The 12,546-nt window shown below is 36.5% G+C and overlaps 1 protein-coding gene across 1 annotated transcript in view; it reads left to right on the top strand.

Annotated features, from left to right (window-relative positions):
* ZNF782 (zinc finger protein 782) overlaps positions 1 to 12,546 on the top strand; it is a 63,479-nt gene that overhangs the window by 16,876 nt on the left and 34,057 nt on the right. The window lies entirely within an intron of this gene.

Below are 12,546 nucleotides of genomic sequence, written 5' to 3'. Positions count from 1 at the left end.
ATGAGAAGATACCTATTCAAGATGCTCATTGATTCCCACACGAGGTAGATCCCAAAAGAAAGTCACCAAAACATAATCAAACTTGCCAAAACCAAAGATAAAGAGAGAATTTTAAGAGCGTCTAGGGATAAACGAAAGTATACCTACAAAGGAGAGTCAATAAGAATAAGCTCAGAGATCTGAGCAGAAACTCTACAGGCAAGAAGGCAATGGGATGACTTATATAAAGCCTTGAAAGAAAAAAATTGCCAGCCTATCCAGCAAAACTTTCTCTCAAATATGAAGGTGAAATTAGGACATACCCAGTTAAACAGAGGATTAGGGAATTTGCAAAAACCAAACCAAAACTACAAGAAATACTAAAGGGAGTCCCCTGGTTAGAAAGTCAGTAACATCAGATGACATCCCAAGTCTAGAACACAGGACAGAGCAACCAGATATCAACCCAGATAGGGAAATCACAAAAATAAATCAAGATTAAAAAACACCCAAAACAGGGAAACAGCGATGACATTATGTAAAAGATGACAACATTAAATTAATAAAGAGAGACTAAAAAATGTAGTCATAGGTCTTTCATATGGAGAGGAAATCAAGGCAATATAAAGAGATAAAAGTTTGATTTAAACTTAGAAAAATAGGGGTAGATACTAAGTTAACCACAAAGGAGGCTAACAATCCTACACATCAAAATAAAATACAAGAAAAACATAAAGACTCAGCAGAAACAAAATCAGCAGCACTAAAAAAGACAAAAAGAAAATATATAAAAACTACTCAGCACAAAATTTTTTTTCTTTTTTTACTCAGGACAAAATATTAGGTGGAAAAAGAAACTGTCAACAACACACAAAAAAAGACATCAAAATGACTGCAGTAAACTCATACCTATCCTTAATTACACTGAATGTAAATGGACTAAATGCACCAATAGAGTGGCAGAATGGATTAAAAAAAACACGACCCATCTGTATACTGCGTATAAGAGACACATTGTGGACTTAAAGACACAAACTAAAAGGATGGAAAAAAATGTGTCAAGCGAATGAAAAGAGCAGAAGTGTCAATATTAACTTCTGACAAAATAGACTTTAAAGTAAAATTCACGACAAAGGATAAGTAAAGACACTATATGATGATTAAAGGGCCAATATACCAGGAGGACATAACCATAATATTTATGCATCGAACAACGGCTTCAAGATACATTCAACAAACTAACAGCATTGAAAAGTGAGATGGACAGCTCCACAATAATAGTAGGAGACTTCAACACACCACTTTTGGTGAAAGACAGTACATCCAGAAAGAAGCTCAATTAAGACATGAAAGATCTAAATGCTACGGTCAACTGACTTGACCTCATAGACGTATACAGAACCCTTCACACAACAGCAGCCAAGTATACTTTCTTTTCAAGTGCACATGGAACAGTCTCCAGAATAGACAACATATTAGCTCACAAAGGAAGCCTTAACAGAATCCAAAACAACAAAGTATTACAAAGCATCTCTGACCATAAGACCATAAGATTAGAAATCAGTAACAGAAAAAGTAGGGAAATTAAACACATAGAAACTGAATAACAGCTTGTTCAAAAATCACTGGGTTATAGGAGAAATTAACGACAGAATAAAGAAATTCATAGAATCCAGTAAGAATGGAAACACTTCCCATCAGAACCTTTGGGACACAGCTAAAGCAGTGGTCAGAGGTCAATTTATAGCAATAAATGCACACATCCAAAAGAAGAAAAGGCCAAAATCAAAGGATTAACCCTACAACTTGAACAAATAGAGAGCAACAAATGAAACCCTTGGTCTCTAGAGGAAAGAAAATAATAAAAACTAGAGCAGAATTAAATGAAATATAAAACAGAAAAACAATTGCAAGAGTTAACAAGACCAAAAGCTGGTTTTGTGAAAAGATCAACAAAATTGATAAACCATTGGCCAAACTGACAAAACAAAGACAAGACAGGAAGCAAATAACCCAAATAAGAAATGAGATGGGCGATATCACAACAGACCCAACTGAAATTAAAAGAATCAGATTACTATGAAAAATTGTACTCTAAGAAATTTAAAAACGTAGAGGAAGTGGACACATTTCTAGAAACACACTACCTACCTAAACTACCACAAATAAGTAGAACAACTAAATAAGCCTATAACAACAGAAGACATTGGAAAGGTAATTTAAAAACTCCCATCAACCACAAAAAAAAACTCTGGCCCTGACAGCTTCACTGGAGAATTCTACCAAACTTTCAGAGAAAAGTTAACACCGCTACTACTAAAAGGTATTTCAGAGCATAGAAAAGGACAGAATACTCCCAAACTCATTCTATGAAGCCAGCATATCCCTGAAACCAAAACCAGGTACAGACACCACAAAAAAAGAATATTACAGACCTATATCCCTCATGAACTTAGATGCAAAAATCCTCAACAAAATTCTTGCCAGTAGAATTCAACAACATATCAAAAAAATAATTCCGCATGACCAAGTGGGATTCGTACTAGGTATGCAGGAATAGCTTAACATTAGAAAAACAATCAATGTAATCCATCATATAAATAAAACAAAAGACAAGAACCACATGATCTTATCAATTGATGCAGAAAAGACATTTGACAAAGTCCAGCATCCATTCATGATAAAAGCTCTCAGCAAAATAGGAATAGAAGGAAAATTCCTCAACATAATAAAGGGTATTTATACAAAGCCAGCAGCCAACATCATCCTAAATGGAGAGACTCTAAAAGTGTTCCTCTTGAGAATGGGAACCAGACAAGGTACCCTGTATCACTGCTCTTCAGCATTGTGCTGGAGGTCCTAGCCAGAGCAATTAGGCTAGATAAAGAAATAAGGGGCATCCAAATTGGCAAGAAAGAAGTAAAAATATGTCTGTTTGCAGAGGATATGATCTTAAACACAGAAAACCCTGAAGAATCCACAAGCAAACTACTGAAACTAATAGAAGGGTTCAGCAGAGTAACAGGATAGAAGAGAAACATACAAAAATCAGCCAGATTCCTTTACACCAACAAAGAGAACGTTGAAGAGGAAATCACCAAATCAATACCATTTACAATAGCCCCCAAGAAAATGAAATACTTAGGAGTAACTCTAACCAGAGACATAAAAGACCTATACAAAGGAAACTACAAGACAGTACTACAGGAAACCAAAAGAGACCTACATAAGTGGAAAAACGTACCTTGCTCATGGATAAGAAGAATCAACATTGTAAAAATGTCTGTTCTACCCAAAGCGATCTATAGATGCAATGCAATAGCGATCCAAATTCCAATGACATTTTTAATGAGGTGGAAAAACAAACCACCAACCAACCTCATATGCAAAGGGAAGAGGCACTGGATATGTAAGGCATTACTGAAAAAGAACAAAGTGGGAGGCCTCACACTACCTGATTTTAAAACCTGTTATACCACCACAGTAGTCAAAATAACCTGATAAACAACAGATACATGAACCAATGGAACAGAATTGAGAATCCAACATAAATTCGTACATGTATGAGCAAAATATTTGACAAGGGCCCAAAATCTATTAAATGGGGAAAAGACAGTCAGTTTAACAAATGGTGCTGGCATAACTGGACATCCATCTGCAAAAAAAATGAAACAAGACCATACCTCACACCATGCATAAAAACTAACTCAAAAAAATATCTCTTGGAAATGAAAGAGAAACCAAGACGTTTTCAGATGAAGGAAAACTGAAACGATTTTTTAAAATTATACTTCAGATGAAGGTTTACAGAGCAAACAAGCTTCTCATTAAACAGTTAGTATACCTGTTGTTTTATGACATTGGTAAACAACTCCATGACATGTCAGCACAGTCCCTTTTTGACCTTGGGTTCCCTATTACCAGCTTTCCTGTCCCCTCCTGCCGACTACTCCTTGCTCCTGGGCTGGTGTGCCCCTTTAGTCTCAGTTTGTTTTATGGGCCTGGCTAATCTTTGGATGAAGGGTGAACCTCAGGAGTGACTTCCTTACTGAGCTGAAAGGGCGTCGGGGGGCCATACTCTCGGGGTTTCTCCAGTCTCTGTCAGACCAGTAAGTCTGGTCTCTTTTTTGTGCATTAGAATTTTGTTCCACGTTTTTCTCCAGCTCTGTCCAGGACCCTCTATTGTGATCCCTGTCAGAGCTGGGCACCAACTAGTTGTACTGGACTCAGTCTGGTGGAGGCTGTGGTAGTTGAGGTCCATTAGCTCTTTTCCTTGTGTCTTCAGTTTTCTTTATTCTCCCTTGCTCCGGAAGGGGTGAGACCAGTGGAGTATGTTAGATGGCCACTCACAGGCTATCAAGACCCCAGACTCTATTCACCAAGGTAGAAAGTAGAACATTTTCTTTATAAACTATGTTATGCCAGTTGAGCAAGATGTTCCGCCTGAGACCTTGGTCGCCAGAGCCCTCAGCCCAGCAATTCGATCCCTCAGGGAGTTTGGATGTATCTGTGGAGCTTCCATGACCTTGCGTTGTACAAGTCATGGTGGCTTTACCAGTATTGTGTAGTATCTTACCCTTCACCAAAGTTACCTGTTGTCTGTTTAGTGTTTTTCCATTCCCACCCCTCCCCTCCCTTGTAACCATCGAAGATTGTTTCTTTTTGTGTGTAAACCTTTTCATGAGCTTTTATGGTAGTGATCTCATACAATATTTGTCCTTTTGTGACTGACTTATTTAGCGTAATGCCCTCCAGATTCATCCATGTTGTGAGATGCTTTGCAGATTCATCATTGTTCTTTATCATTGCATAGTACTCCATTGTGTGTATGTACCATAGTTTGTTTATCCATTCTTCTGTTGATGGGCATCTAGGTTTTTGCCTTTTTGCTATTGTGAACAATGCTGCAGTGAACATGGGTGTGCATATGTCTATTTGTGTGATGCCTCTTATTTCGCTAGGGTATATTCCTAGGAGTGGGATTGCTGGATCATATGGTATCTCTATTTCTAGCTTTCTAAGGAAGTGCCATATTGTTTTCCAAAATGGTTGTACCATTTTGCATTCCAACCAAAACTAAAACAGTTTCATGCCAATATGTAGTGGTTAAGTGCTCAGCTGCTAACCAAAAGGTCGGCGCTTCAAACTCACCAGCTGCTCCACTGGAAAAAGATATAGCAGTCTGTTTCCGTAAGGATTGAAGCCTTGGATACCTTATGGGGCAGTTCTACTCTGTCCTGTATGGTTGCTATAAGTCAGAACTGAGTCAGTGGCAACAGGTTTTGAGTTTTGGTTAGACTTACCGTGGAAGAATGGCTAAAGGAAATTCTTGGAATAGAAAGGAAATGATAAAAATAATCTCAGAGTATCAGGAAGAAAGAACAATAGAAAGAGTAAAAATATGGGTAAATGCGGTAGACTTGCCTTCCCTCTTGAGTTTTCTAAATTTTGTTTGATGGCTGAAGGAAAATTTATAACATTGTCTGATGTGGTACTCTGTGTCTGTAGAAGAAATGATTTATTTTTAAGTAAACTTTTTCGTTTTAGAATAGCCATAGATTTACAGAAGAGGTGAAAAGTAGTACAGAGAATTCCCATATACTCCATATCCAGTTTCCTCCTTATGTTAATATCTTACATTACTGCAGCAGATTTGTTATAACTATTAATCCAGTATTGATACATTTCTATTAAATAACACCCATACTTTATTCAGAGTTCCTTAATTTTTACCCGATGTCCTTTTTTTTTTATTTTAGGACTCCATCCATGTGTATATATATATATTATTTTCTTTGCTGGAATTGGTTTGCTAGCAATTTAAAATTTTTACACTTATGTTTGTAAATGATGTTTGTATATTTGCATTTTTTTAATGTACTGGATCTGGATATCTGGATCTGATATGGCAGCACATTTACATTTAGTTACCATGTCTCTTTAGACTTCTCTTAGCTGTGACAGTTTTTCAGAACTTTCCTTGTTTTTGATGACTCTAACAGTTTTTGGTACTGGTCAGGCATTTTATAGAGTGCTTGTGATATATAGATATGTTGTTGTTGTTAGCTGCTGTCATATACTCTGACTCATGGAGAGTAGACCATGAGTAGAGTAGGCCCCTTGTGCCACCCAGGTACCCTATCTCTCTTGCATTCGCTCCCTTCCCACCTCCTCTTTCTTTCTCTGTATGTACATATACATACACAATATTTATATATTTATGTATATATCATATAAACTGAAAAATATATGTATATATAAAATTATGTAATACCTCAATGCTCCAAGACTTCTGGGCTTCTTAGCATTAAATATACTCCTGCAAACCAACCTCATTAATCTCTTGCAAATTCTCCTTCTTGTTGTGCCAAGTACTTTGCCCACTTTGAAATAACAGATGGTAGATGTTTAGCCTAAAAGTTTCTTTTTCCCAAGACTTGTATCTCTAAGATTTTGTGTATTCCATGTGACTTGTTCTTCTGCACCACTACAAAACCTTCAAAGAACCAGCTGTACATTCTTTCATCATGAGATTGCAAATGACATATAAAGCAAAAATTGCTTCATGGCACCACAGCAATTTCTCTAGAACTCACTTCCTGTTTATAAATGTCTCTCTGTCTCTTTTAATATATAGCTGATCTGTTTGTCAAAGCCTAGTTGTTTTTAACAAATGTATCCAAAAAGTCCACTGCCATCTAGTCCATTCCCACTCATAGCGAACCTATGGGACAGAGTAGAATTGCCCCATAGGGTTTCCAGGGCCGTAATATTTACGGAAGCATTGCCACATCTTTGTCCCACAGAGCAGCTGATGGGTTCGAACCGCCGACCTTTCACTTAGCAGCTGACTGTTTTAACCACTGCGCAACCACCTCCTACGACAAATGTCTATGTATACATCTTATTTTCTTTGCTGGAATTGGTTTGCTAGCAATGTAATATTTTTACACTTAACATTTGTAAATGATATTTGTATATTTGCTTTCTTATAATGTCCTGGATCTGGATCTGATATGGTAGTGTTTGCTTGAAAGTGGTATCTTCTAGTATTTTCTAGAATAGTTTGTATACAACTGGTATTACTTCTTCCTTTAATGTTTGCTTGAACACAACACTGGAACAGTACGGACCTGATTTGTTTTTTTGTGGGAAGGTTTTATTTTACAAATTTATTTCCTTTAATAGATAGATTGCTATTTGGATTATTTACTTCTTTTTGCATGAGCTTTGGTAGTTTGTGTTCCGTAAAGAATTTATCAGTTTTACCTAAGTTATCTAGTTTACTGGTACAAAGTTGCTTATATTATTCCCTTATTATGTTTTTTCTTAAACTAATATTTTATTCTCCTTGTTCTGTCTGAACGGCTGCCTCTTGATCTATGTAAAGGTTCCTCACAAGCACAATTAAGTGTTCTGGAATTTCCATTCTATGAAATGTTATCCATAATTTGGTATGATCCACACAGTCGAATGCCTTTGTATAGACAATAAAACACAGGTAAACATCGTTCTGGTATTCTCTGCTTTCAGCCAGGATCCATCTGACATCAGCAATAATATCCCTGGTTCCATGTCCTCTTCTGAAACTGGCCTGAATTTCTGGCAGTTCCCTGTCGATATACTGCTGCAGCCGTTTTTGAATGATCTTCAGCAAAATTTTGCTTGCGTGGGATATTAACGATATCGTTCTGTAATTTCCGCATTCGGTTGGATCATCTTACTTGGGAATAGGTATAAATATGGATCTCTTCCAGTCAGTTGGCCAGGAATCTGTCTTCCCTATTTCTTGGCACAGACGAGTGAGAGCACCTCCAGTGCTGCATCCATTTGTTGAAACATCTCAATTGATATTCCGTCAATTCCAGGACCCTTGTTTTTCACCAATGCCTTCAGAGCAGCTTAGACTTCTTCCTTCAGTACCATCAGTTCCTGATCATGTGCCACCTCTTGAAATGGTTGAACATCGACTAATTCTTTTTGGTATAATGACTCTGTGTATTCCTTCCATCTTCTTTTGATGCTTCCTGAGTCATTTAATATTTTCTTCATAGAATCCTTCACTATTGCAACTCGAGGCTTCAATTTTTTCTTCAGTTCTTTCAGCTTGAGAAACGGCGAGCATGTTCTTTCCTTTCGTTTTCTACCTCCAGCTCTTTGTACATGTCATTATAATACTTTGTCTTCTTGAGCTGCCCTTTGAAATCTTCTGTTCACTTATTTTATTTCATCATTTCTTCCTTTTTCTTTAGCTGCTTGATGCTCATGAACAAGTTTCAGGGTTTTCTCTGACATCCACCCTGGTCTTTTCTTTCTTTCCTGTCTTTTCAGTGACCTCTTGCTTTCTTCATGTATGATGTCCTGGCTGTCATTCCACAACTGACAGAACAAGGGGATACTGATCAGTTTAAAGTCACGAAAGGTGTGCGTCACGGTTGTATCCTTTCACCATACCTATTCAATCTGTATGCTGAGCAAGTAATCCGAGAAGCTAGACCATACAAAGAATAATGGAGTATCAGAATTGGAGGAGAACTAATGAACAACCTGTGTTATACAGATGACACAACCTTGCTTGCTGAAAAGGAAGAGGACTTGAAGCACTTACTAATGAAGATCAAAGACCACAGCCCTCAGTATGGATTACACCTCAACATATAAAAAAAAAAAAAAAATCCTCAGAACTGGACCAATAAACAACATCATGATAAATGGTGAAAAGATTGAAATTGTCAAGGATTTCCTTTTACTTGGATCCACAATCGACAGCCATAGAAGCAGCAATCAAGAAATCAAATGGCACATTGCATTGGGTAAATCTGCTGCAGAGGACCTCTTTAAAGTGTCGATAAGCAAAGATGTCACTTTAAAGGCTAAGGTGCACCTGACCCAAGCCATGGTATTTTCAGTCGCATCATGTGCATGTGAAAGCTGAACAATGTATAAGGAAGACCAAAGAAGAATTGATTGACACCTTTGAATTGTGGTGTTGGCAAAGAATATTGAATATACCATGGACTGCCAAAAGAAGGAACAAACCTGTCTTGGAAGAAGTGCAGCCAGAATGCTTCTTAGAAGCAAGGATGGTGACACTGCATCTTACATACTTTGGACATGTTATCAGGAGGAATCAGTCCCTGGGGAAGGACATCATGCTTGGCAAAAGTACAGGGTCTGCGGAAAAGAGGAAGACCCTCAACGAAGTGGATTGACACAGTGGCTGCAACAATGAGCTCAAACATAGCAACGATTTTAAAGATAGCGCAGGACGGGCAGTGTTTCATTCTGTTGTGCATAGGGTCGCTATGAGGCAGAACCGACTTGACGGCACCTAACAACAACAACAACTCTATTTCTAGTAGACGTTTTTTAAAATTGAAAATATTTGGGTTTTTAAAGAAATGTCTTAGTATTTCTAATTTAATGCCTGTTTATTTAGAAAACATACTGTGGTGTTTTTGTTGCCACCGAGTCGGCTCTGACTAATGTTGACATAAGTATAACAGAATGAATTGCTCAGTCCTGCACCATCTTGGTGATCGTTGTTATGTTTGAGTTCATTGTTGCGGCTGTCGTGTCTATTCGTCTCACCGAAAGTTTCCCTTGTTTTCACTGACCCACTACTTTACCAAACGTGGTGCCCTTTTCTAGTGGTTGGCCTTTCCTGATAATGTGTCCAAAGTCTCACTATCCTTGCTTCTAAGGAGCATTCTGGTTGTATTCTTCTGAGACTGATTTGTTTGTTCTTCTGGCAGTACACGATATATTCAGTATTCTTCGCCAGCACCACAGTTCAAACGTATCAGTTCTCCTTCATTGTCTAGCTTCCACACATCATATAAGGTTTTAATCCTTTTAAAATTTATTGAAATTCATTTTAGGGTTCAGCCTGTGATTTATTCTGGTAAACGTTTCATATGTGCTTTTGGATTAGCGTTCTGTAGATGGGAATTAGGTCATGTTGGTTGACAGTATCATTCAAGTGTTCTGCATCCTTTCTTATTTAATTTGTCTACTTGTTCTATCAACCGTTGAGAAACTAATCTTATCCAGTTACAATGTGAATTTGGCTATTTTATATTTCATCATGATTTGCTTTATGTATTTTGAAGTTTTGTTATGAGATGGAAAAAGATTTTGGATTGTTACGCCCTCTTGATGAATTATCTTTATCATTATGCAGTATTTTCCTTTATCCCTAGCAATATTCCTTTTTAAAAAATATTTTTACTTTGGTTTTAATATAGCCACTCACACTTTTTTATTAGTGTTTGCTTGGTATCTTTTTCCTTCCTTTTTTATAACTTATTTGTGGGTTTCTTGTAAGCATCATATAGTTAGGTCTTGCTTTTTTATCCAATCTGTCAGTGTCTGCCTTTTACTGGAATGATTAGGCCATTTATTTTAATGTTGTTATTGCTGTGATTGGATTTAAATGTACCGTATAACTATTTGCTAACTATTTTTCTCATCTGTTCTTCTTTCCTTTTTTAAAAAATTCATTTCCTGCCATTCTTTGGATGAATTGTGTCTTTTTCATGTTTATAATTTATCTACATTATTATTAGAGGAGCCCTGGTGGTGCAGTGGTTGAGCCCTTGGCTAATAATAGATACTGGCTTATTAGCTAACTTTTGTGTGTGTATGTGGTTGCTCGAAGCTTTACAATATATATCTTTAACTTATTATAGTCTATCATCAAATACTTTAACATTCGATATATGTTAAAAGAATTTGATAGTAGTTTTCTTCCATTTTCTATCTTCCGTCTTTCGTGCTATTTTTGGCATATATTTTACTTACACATGTCTTAAATCCCAGAATACATTATTGTTGTTGTTTTTTAAATGGTCAGTTATCTTTTAAAAGCGTTCTAGAGCAAGGAAAATGTATTTTATTTTTATCCTTATTTTTCTACTTTATGGTGCTGTTATTTCTTTATTTAGGTCCACATTTCCACCTGATACAATTTTTTCTTCTGTCTGAAGAATTTCTTTTAACTTTTCTTGTAATACACTTTAACCCAGACTTTAGTCGGTGATAAATTCCTTCAGCTTTTGTTCATCTGCAAATGTCTTGTATTCTCTAGGTATAGAATTCTAAATCAACTTTTTTTCTGTATTTTTCAAGTATGACCTCATTGTCTCCTGGCTTGCATACTTTCTGATAAGAAGTTGACTTTCATTCTTATCTTTGTTCCTCTGTACATCTTATGTCTCTTTTGAGTCTGTTTAAGATTTTTCTTTATTCCTGGTTTTTATGAATTTGGTTATAATGTATGATTTTCTTCATGTTTCTTCTGCTTGGCATTCATTAGCTTCTTGGATTTGTGGGTTTATATACTTAATTAAAATTAGAACATTTTGGCCATTATTTCTTCAACTTTTTTTCCATCCCTCCTTTTTTTCTTCTCAAATTCTAATTGCACATATGTTAGACTACTTGATATTATCCCACTGGTCACAGATGCTCTGTTTATCCTTTTTTCCAGTCTTTATTTGCTGTGACTTTCTTATTTTATGATTTTCATTGCTTTGTCTTAAAATCGCCAGTTTGTCCTATGTCATTTATCTTTCTTTACGTGGCATCTACACTCTTACTGATCCTATCCAGTATTTTCTTGTTTGTTGGTTGGTTGGTTTTCTCATTTCATAAGTTATATATTTCATATCTAAAATTTCACTTTGGTACTTTTATAACTTCTGTTTCTCTTCTCATCCTTTTCATGCTTTTCTCTTTTTTGGACATACGGGGTGTAATAGCTGTTTTAATCACCTTGGCTGATGATTTTAGTGTATGTGCTGTTTCTTGTTCTGCTGTTATTGATCGACTTTCTCCTTGTTACGGATCATATATTTTTGCTTCTATTCATACCTTTTAATTTTTTATTGTGTGCTAAAAAATGTTGTGAATTTTATACTGTTGGGTGCTAGATTTTGTTGTATTTTTAAAAATATTTTTGGACCTTTTCTTGGATCCAGTTAAATTGCTTGGAATTATTTTGATCTTTTCAAGGTATTCTTTTAGGTTTTGGTGTTGGATTAAGAGCTCACTTTAGTCTAGGAATAATTTGGTCACTCTAGTCAGTCAGTGTCTTCTGGTTATTCTACCCAGCACCACATATATCAGGAGATCTTTCCACCATAGCTGGTAGGACAAAAACATCCCACCTCTGTGTATACGTGGACTATTTTCAGCCTACTCCTTTCTAGTAGTTCTTTCCCTAACCTCAGGTAGCTTCCGTAGATGCATGCACAAGACAATACTCAGCCAAAGACTCAAGGAGCCCCTTCTGGAAATCTTTAAGACACTCTCTCTCAGTACAGCTCTTTTCCTCTCTGGTGTTTTACCCCTACAAATTCTAGTTGCTGTAACTTCCCACAAATATCCAGTTCTGTCTCTGCAGCTTACTAAGTCTGCCAGACTCTGTTTTGCTGGTCTTTTTTTTTTTTTTTTTACCATGGGTTGGAAACTGTTAGCGGTAAGCTACGTTAATCATAGGCTTCCTCTTACTTGTTTCCATGTTCTTAAGAATCTTTGTTCTTCATTCCCTGTTGTCTGAAGTCT

This window comes from Elephas maximus, chromosome 9 (assembly GCF_024166365.1).
Source record: "Elephas maximus indicus isolate mEleMax1 chromosome 9, mEleMax1 primary haplotype, whole genome shotgun sequence".
Lineage (NCBI taxonomy): Eukaryota > Metazoa > Chordata > Mammalia > Proboscidea > Elephantidae > Elephas > Elephas maximus.
Note: the sequence above shows the minus strand (reverse complement) of the source record. Positions and strands in the feature narration are given on the sequence as shown.